We start from the raw sequence: 8,004 nt of genomic DNA, 5'->3' as shown, positions 1-8,004 counted from the left end.
GTGAGAGAGAATGACAGAGAGAAAGGTCTTCCTTTTCCGTTGGTTCACCCCCAAAATGGCTGCTACGGCTGGCGCGCGCGGATCCAAAGCCAGGAGCCAGGTGCTTCCTCCTGGTCTCCCATGCAGGTGCAGGGCCCAAGGACTTGGGCCACCCCTCACTTCCTTCCTGGGCCACAGCAGAGAGCTGGACTGGAAGAGGAGCAACCGGGACAGAATCCGGTGCCCCAACCGGGACTAGAATCCGGGGTGTTGGTGCCGCAGGTGGAGGATTAGCCAAGTGAGCCATGGCACCGGCCTATTCCTTCTTAAAAACTACTGGAGTCTCAGACATTAGGGCTCAGGCTTTCCCATTTCACCCTCACCATAGGAACAACCACAGACATTGACAACCTCAAGGATATTCTGTCTAAAACACTTCTGCATGGGCTTTTCCTAGTCCTTCCAAATAATCTAAACTACATTCCCATCTCAGGGTCTGTCAACACATCTTCCACTATTTTCCCCATAAGTCCTTTAACATCGAAAAATAACTCATGGATTGGTTTTCTTGTTTGTTGTGTGTATGCTGCCCTCTTCTACATTTCGCTGACATATAACAACTGGATTATTTTATATTTTATTTGCATGTGCAGTCTCTGAGTCCAGAACATAAGACTCACTAGGTATTTTAGATAGATGCATAAATTAATGAAATGCACAGTCTTTGGAAAACACGCAGAAATGACCTTGTGGGAAATAGAGAATAACAATGGGAAAGGCTCGAACATGTTGTAGCTGGTTACTATTAATCCAAAAAGAAGACAATTTTCCAGAGACCCAGGTAGCAATACTGTAGGGTTGGCTACACTAATCTGTTAATACTGTCCACAACACATTCCAGCCCCAAAACACATGAGAAGAAATGCAAATAGAGATACTGTATAGGTGAAGAGGATCATGCATTTTGTTACAGCTTAAGGGTGACAAGAATCATTCATTCAATATATATAAAATACATTTATACAGCACATCCTATATACAGATTGGGTTATAAGCAAAAATTGACATTTTTAAAAATTTCATGAGATTTAAAATCCAGTGGGAGGAATTATTTCAAGTATAAATGTACATCAAAAATTCATAGCCAATGGAGTTAAAAGATAAGTTTCATTGGTTCAAAAGTTTTTTGAAATCCATGTATACATTTTTCATAATATGCATTATCCCTGGTCTTTTTGAAGACTTCAAAAATATTTGCCACAAAATAAACATAACTTTTAATTCATTCTTCAACAAAATTTTTGAAATATCCTTGTATCACATTAATAAGTGTATAAGTATAAACATAATTACCAGATCAAATAAAAGGACAAAACACAAAAATTAAGGAAACATAGGGCTATAAGAGCATAATTTGCAAGATATTTTTACCTGAGGCTTGAAGAGTACGAAGAGTTACCTATAAGGAGAAGGGAGGAGATGGATAATCTGACTGAGGAGGTAGAGACAATGAGATGAGACCTGAAAATACAGTAAAGATCAGGCCATATATGGATGTTTTGTTGTGTTTTTAGCTCTATGCACTGAAAATTGTGGAGCACTTTACCCTTATGTGAAGAGCAAATAAAGAATTTTTTAATTTATTTCATTCAAGAGGCAGAGTGACAGAGACAGAGGGAGAGAAAAAACAGAAAGATATTCCTTCTTCTAGTTCACTCTTCAAATGACAGCAATTTGTCTAGGCTAAAGCCAGGAGCCTGGAACTCCATCTGAGTCCCTCACATGTGTGGCAGGGTCCCAATCATACTGGTCATTTTCTTCAGTCTTTGCAGGTGCATTAGCAGGGAGCAGGATTGGAAGTGGAGCAACCAGGATTCACAAGTGGCAGCTTAAACCTCGACACCATAACACCACCCTGATTAAAGAGTTTTAGGATAAAAATGGCTAAGATATCTATTTTGAAAATGTATCTTGCTTAAATATATAAAGAATTGGGAGGGAGGACGGATTTAGGGGGACCTGTCAGGAAGCTACAGTCAACCTTGAGAGACAGATGTGTGTTGGACAAAGGCATAGTCAAACAGTTGTGGAAAGTTACAGAAGTCACAGATCAAACACATATTTAGGAGGGAAACATCCTCAGGATTCAGTGACCAGGTGGGGAAAATTCAAGGACCAGTGGTGGCTAGGAACTGTATGGATTCTGTCAGGGACATGCTCAGTTAATACATCCTTGAAGCATCTGAGTAGAGATGTGCACAATTCACTAAGGTATTAGGTGGCGGGGCCGGCACTGTGGTGCAATGGGTTAACACCTTGGCCTGAAGCTCTGGCATCCCATATGGGCACCAGTTCAAGACCTGGTTGCTCCACTTCTTGACCAGCTCTCTGCTATGGCCTGGGAAAGCAGTAGAAGATGGCCCAAGTCCTTGGGCCCCTGCACCCACTTGGAAGACCTGGAAGAAACTCCTGGCTCCTGGCTTTGGATCGACACAGCTCCTCCGGCAGTTGCTGTCATCTGGGGAGTGAACCAGTGGATGGAAGACCTCTCTCTCTCTCTCTCTTTCTCTCTCTCTCTGTATAACTCTACTTTTCAAATAAATAAATAAATCTTTTTAAAAAGTTATTAGGTGGCAATGTACAAGGAAAATTAGAAATATTACAACAGGGCTTGATAAATTCCAACATTTGATTGCCAGAGGGTATTAACTATCAAAAGAGATAAAGCAACTGATGAGATGGAAGAAACCCCAGGAAATGCAGTGTTGGAAGCCAAGGGAAGAGATTTTCTTTTTTCCAGATTTATTGAGGCTAAATGGACAAAGTTATATACATTTTTATATTCATTAACTTGAGAGGCAGAGAGATGGGGGAGGGAAGAAGGGAGGGAGGGAGAGAGAGAAAGAGAGGGAGAGAGAGAGAGAAAGAGAGGCTCTTCTATCTACTGATTCACCCTTCAAATGCCCGCAGTGTCTAGGACTGGGCCAGGCCAAAGCATAGTCAAGAATTCAGTACAAGCTGCCTGTGTGAGAGACAGGAACTGAAATTCAATTACTTCATCCATGCCCACCTCCTAGAATCTTTATTATCAGGAAACTGGAGTCAGAGTCACAGTTGGGTATTGAACTCAGGTATTCCAATATGGGACATGTGAGTTTTAACTGGTCTCTTAACCACTATGCTAAATGAACACTCTTATATAAGTTTAACATATACAAGAGTATGAGTTTCATGTAGTCTAGCCTTTTGTATACAGAATTCCACATCCACAGACTCAGCCAACCGTGGATTGAAAATTGGAAAAGTTTGTAGTAAATTTGTGCAGACTTTTTCTTGTTATTATTTTTTAAACAATGCAACATAGTAAATGTTTGTATAGCATTCACATTGTGTTAGGAATCATAAATAATCTAGCAATAATTTAAAATATATGAGGGATTTGTGCAGGTTATTTGCAAGCACTACATCATTTTATATGAGGGACTTGAGCATCCATAGATTTTGGTATCATCAGGGGTGTCATGGAGCCAATTTCCCATCAATACTGAGTGACAAATGAACACGTATAATAAACTGATCAATTAGTTAGAACACTTACTAATTAATCTCATTACCTGGTTTTGTTTTGTTTTGTTTTATTTTTGGTGAGAACATTAAAAACCTGATTGAATTTCAAGTATACAATAGTAACATGGTCAATATGGTGTTTATTAGATCTTCAGAACTTACTCATTTTATAACTGAACATTTATACTCTTTGATCAATCAACAGGAATGAATGGGGATGATATTGTCTCATAGTGGATGGAGTCACTGCCTGTGATGCTAATATGGGAACAAATTTGTGTCTAGTTGCTCCAGTTCTGATCCAGCTTCCTGTTAATATACCGGAGAAAGCAGTGGAAGATTACCCAAGTGCTTGGGTCCCATGTAGGAGACCTGGAAGAAGCTGGTGGCTCTTGACTTCCACCTGGCTCAGCCCCAGACATTGTGGCCACTTGGAGAATGAGCCATCAGATGGAAGACTTCTGTCTCTTTGTCTCTCCATCTCTCTCCATAAATAAATGTTAAAAAATTAAAGAGTTGGAGCTGGCGCCGCGGCTCACTAGGCTAATCCTCTGCCTTGCGGCGCCGGCACACCGGGTTCTAGTCCCGGTCAGGGCGCCGAATTCTGTCCCGGTTGCCCCTCTTCCAGGCCAGCTCTCTGCGATGGCCAGGGAGTGCAGTGGAGGATGGCCCAAATACTTAGGCCCTGCACCCATGGGAGACTAGGATAAGTACCTGGCTCCTGCCATCGGATCAGCGCGGTGTGCCAGCCACAGCGCGCTGGCCACGGCGGCCATTGGAGGGTGAACCAATGGCAAAAGGAAAACCTTTCTCTCTGTCTCTCTCTCTCACTGTCCACTCTGCCTGTCAAAAAAAAAAAAAAAAAATTAAAGAGTTGGATCAACTATGCCCTATGCTGTTGAGAGGCCAATTAAAAGTAGTCTTGAAAAATGCCCAATGCATTTTAGCCTTTTAAAGTAATTGGACTTATAATACAAATTATAATTCAGTGGATTAAAGAGATGGTAGAATACAGGGACATTGAAACTGAACATGCGAACAAGTTTTGGAGAGTTTAGATATTAGATGTCGAAACATAGGAAGTAGCTGGAAAGAAAGAAAATATTTTTTACATGGAGAAATTTGAGTGCATTTAAATAGCTGAGAAAAATGTGGATGTGAGGGTGTAAGGGAAAACTTAGGAGGAAAGGCTCAACAATCAGTAGTGAGAAGGTTTTGAGCAGAGAAGAATTGGTTACTAACAGAGGTGAGAGATATGCCTGGGTAGAAGGTATGCTCCTCCAAATATGATGGGCTCTTAGGGTTCATATAAAGTTTGCTAACTATTAAGGAAGTTTTTTTTTTTTTTTTTTTTTTTTTTTTTTTCCAAATAAAATCCCAGGCCATTGACAAAGAATGAGCAAGAAGGTGCTGCATACAGCCATGGGAACCTGATTATATCCTGTTGACCTATAAGCTGATCATTCTTAAACATGAAAACTGTTCCCTAAAACCCCATAATGCAACAGAGATCAGGCTGAAGGACACATACAAGAAACTATAATGCAAGGGCAGACATTTCAAACAGCAGTCAAGACAATGCTTTAGGGCACCCATAGTTCACGTTGGAGTGGCTCGGTTTGAGGTCTGGCTCCAAACCCAATTTCATCTGCCTGCTAATGTGAAGCAGGGGCGAGAGCCGGTGACGGCTTAAGTTGTGGGTACTACCTCCTTCATAGGTGACCTGTATTGAGTTCCTGACCCCCAGCTTTGGCTTGCTCCTTCCCTGGCTTCTGTGAGCATCTGCAGAGAGAACTAGAAGATAGGAGATCCTTGTGTCCTCACTGTCACTATGTCTTCAAATAAAACTATGAATTTAACTTACATATATACACAAAAAGTATCCTGAAAAAAAAAATTAAAGCTGTGGCAGCTATAATCCAGATTTAGAAGCAAATCATATCCTCTAGATTACTGTTGATATTTATATACTTCTCCATACCTTATTCAACATCTTAGCCTTAAACAACTGCATAATAAGCTGAGCCCAACAAGTTTTTCTTCTTCGTCTGGGCAAACTACTATGTTACACAAAATATAATATTTTAATTCATTCAATAATTCTGTAACAGACATTTGAGATAGTCTAATTTTACTTATATTTGTTTAACTTAACATAGTGATCGGCTTTCCCTAGCATAAATATTATGTAAGCGTCATTTGTAGCTATATGTATTTGATGATAAAATACAATGAAGTGACGTTTTAAGCAGATAGCAAATGGCTATATAACCAAAGACATTATTGACTACTGTGCCTGATTGGATTGGGTTATCACCAGAATAAAGCAAAGATTTGAAAAAAAAAAAAAGCGATTAAAGGTCCTAAAAATGTTTGAAAACCATAGAAATAATGAAGGGCATATTTTCACGGATTTGAAAATAAAATAAAATGTGATGGATGAAAGACAGAATTATAATATCAAAGCTTAGTTTAATTTTGTTATTTTTAAACCAGTGTTTTCAAGTCTGAAAGGGGAGTAAACAACATATGGAGGTGCTTATTGTCTGAGAAAGACAAAGGGACAGTAAGTGACCACCTGGGTAGTCCAAATGAAATAAGAGCTAACCCCAGATGGAAAACGCTGTAGGTAGAAGCAGAAAGTCATATTTTTTATTATTATTTCCATCCTTACAATTCCCTGAGAAAGATGAAATAGGAACCATTTCCCCCTTTCTATCTTATATTGTCAAACCCCAGCTGTCATTCAGTGCCCTGTTCCCAGAACCACAGGTTTGCAGTGTTGGCAAGGGCTTTGCAGATCATTGTCATGATTTTTGTGTTTACCAGACAATGAAACTTACATCCTGGGAGATAATGGATTTTACAAGGACACCAGTTGATTTGAGTCAAAGACATTGAATGAAAAATGCTGTAAACTACAATGTAGTGTTTTTAATATAAAATCGGCTTTTATCACGATAAACAAAAGTATTTCACTCCCACTTTCTCAATTTCTAGACCAATTTGAGATAATATAAATAAAAACACTTTCCAATAAACAGAAGAACAGCAGATATTATCCATAGTTAATGCTGATCACAGGTTAAAAATTAAGTTCAGACTAGCAATTATATAACAGCAAAATGAGAACAGAAGATTCTAAGATGGCTGAATAGGGAAAAGACATAGTGCTTTACATGAGGGGAAGATAACAGAAAAAAAAAATGGAAGAAGTGCATTCCCAGGGGAGAGCTAGAGCAAAATCTGCAATGAAAATACAAGAAAGAGGGATGGCGTGGATGAGTGTGGAAGGTGCGGACGTGCAGCGACAAGCACAGACACCACACACGACCCCCATAGCCGAGAGCTGGAGAAGACACCAGCTGGGAGAGCGAGGAGAGTGCAGACTGCAGCAGCCCTTGCTGCTGGTGATATTGCAAGAGTGCAGGCCTTGCAGACCACACTGTCTTTGAGCAGGGCCTGGAGCACTAAGCAGGGGGGTGGCAGGTTGGGGTAAGGATTAGGGTGGGGACTGAGGGGTACAAGATACTCACCTAACCCAATGAAAGAAAAGTACATTTCTTTCTCCACATTGCCCTGCAGGGACACTCAGCAACCTGGGGGGAGAGGATACCATTTTGACACTAATGACAGCTATGGTAGCTCTTGTGTGCTCATGCAGTCAGAGGATTTTACCAAAGGGGAAAATTCATAATACAGAAGCTGCAGTGCCGGCATCCCATATGGGCGCCAGTTCGAGTCCTGGCTGTTCCACTTCTGATCCAGCTCTCTGCTATGGCCTGGGAAGGCAGTAGAGGAAACTCCTGGCTCCTGGCTTCAGATAGGGACAGCTGTGGCCGTTGCTGGCAACTGGGGACTGAATCATCAGATGGAAGACCTCTTTCTCTATCTCTCTGCCTCTCCTTCTCTCTCAGTGTAACTCTGACTTTCATATAAGTAAATAAATCTTTAAAAAAAATTCATATTACAAACTGACTTTAAGTCTGGCTTGGAGGATTAACAGGAGGCTGACCACCTACATAGGACTCCCAGGTATACCCTGCTTGTCAACATTTAACAATGTCTGGGGCTCAAACTAACAAGGCAGAGCACACAAAAGTAGCTGGCTCTGGAAACATCTCTACTATCTCTGTATATGGGACAAGCTAGCAGAGCACAGTGGATCATCTACATCCCATGATAGTGGGTGTTTCGCTCCAGAGGCTAAGAGCTCCATGCTGCCAGGGATGGGTAAATGCAGAGGGCTTCATGCTCACACTGAGGACTTCACAGATTCTTTGTGTGATTCATACAGCAGTGCAAGTGAGTATTGTATCAAGTTGTGGGCTAACTCCAGGTATTTATCAACTTGGGAGAGAGGAGCTGAGAGTGTGATTATGCCAACAGAGGTGATCATAGGCTCCCCACTAACACTAGAGAAGATCCATGATGCCTAACTTAGGTGTCATCCTAGAT

Source organism: Oryctolagus cuniculus, chromosome 8, assembly GCF_051225735.1.
Source record: "Oryctolagus cuniculus isolate XC-2025 breed Fujian yellow rabbit chromosome 8, ASM5122573v1, whole genome shotgun sequence".
NCBI classification, from domain to species: domain Eukaryota; kingdom Metazoa; phylum Chordata; class Mammalia; order Lagomorpha; family Leporidae; genus Oryctolagus; species Oryctolagus cuniculus.
The sequence above is the reverse complement of the archived record's forward strand: the minus strand, read 5'-3'. Positions refer to the sequence as shown.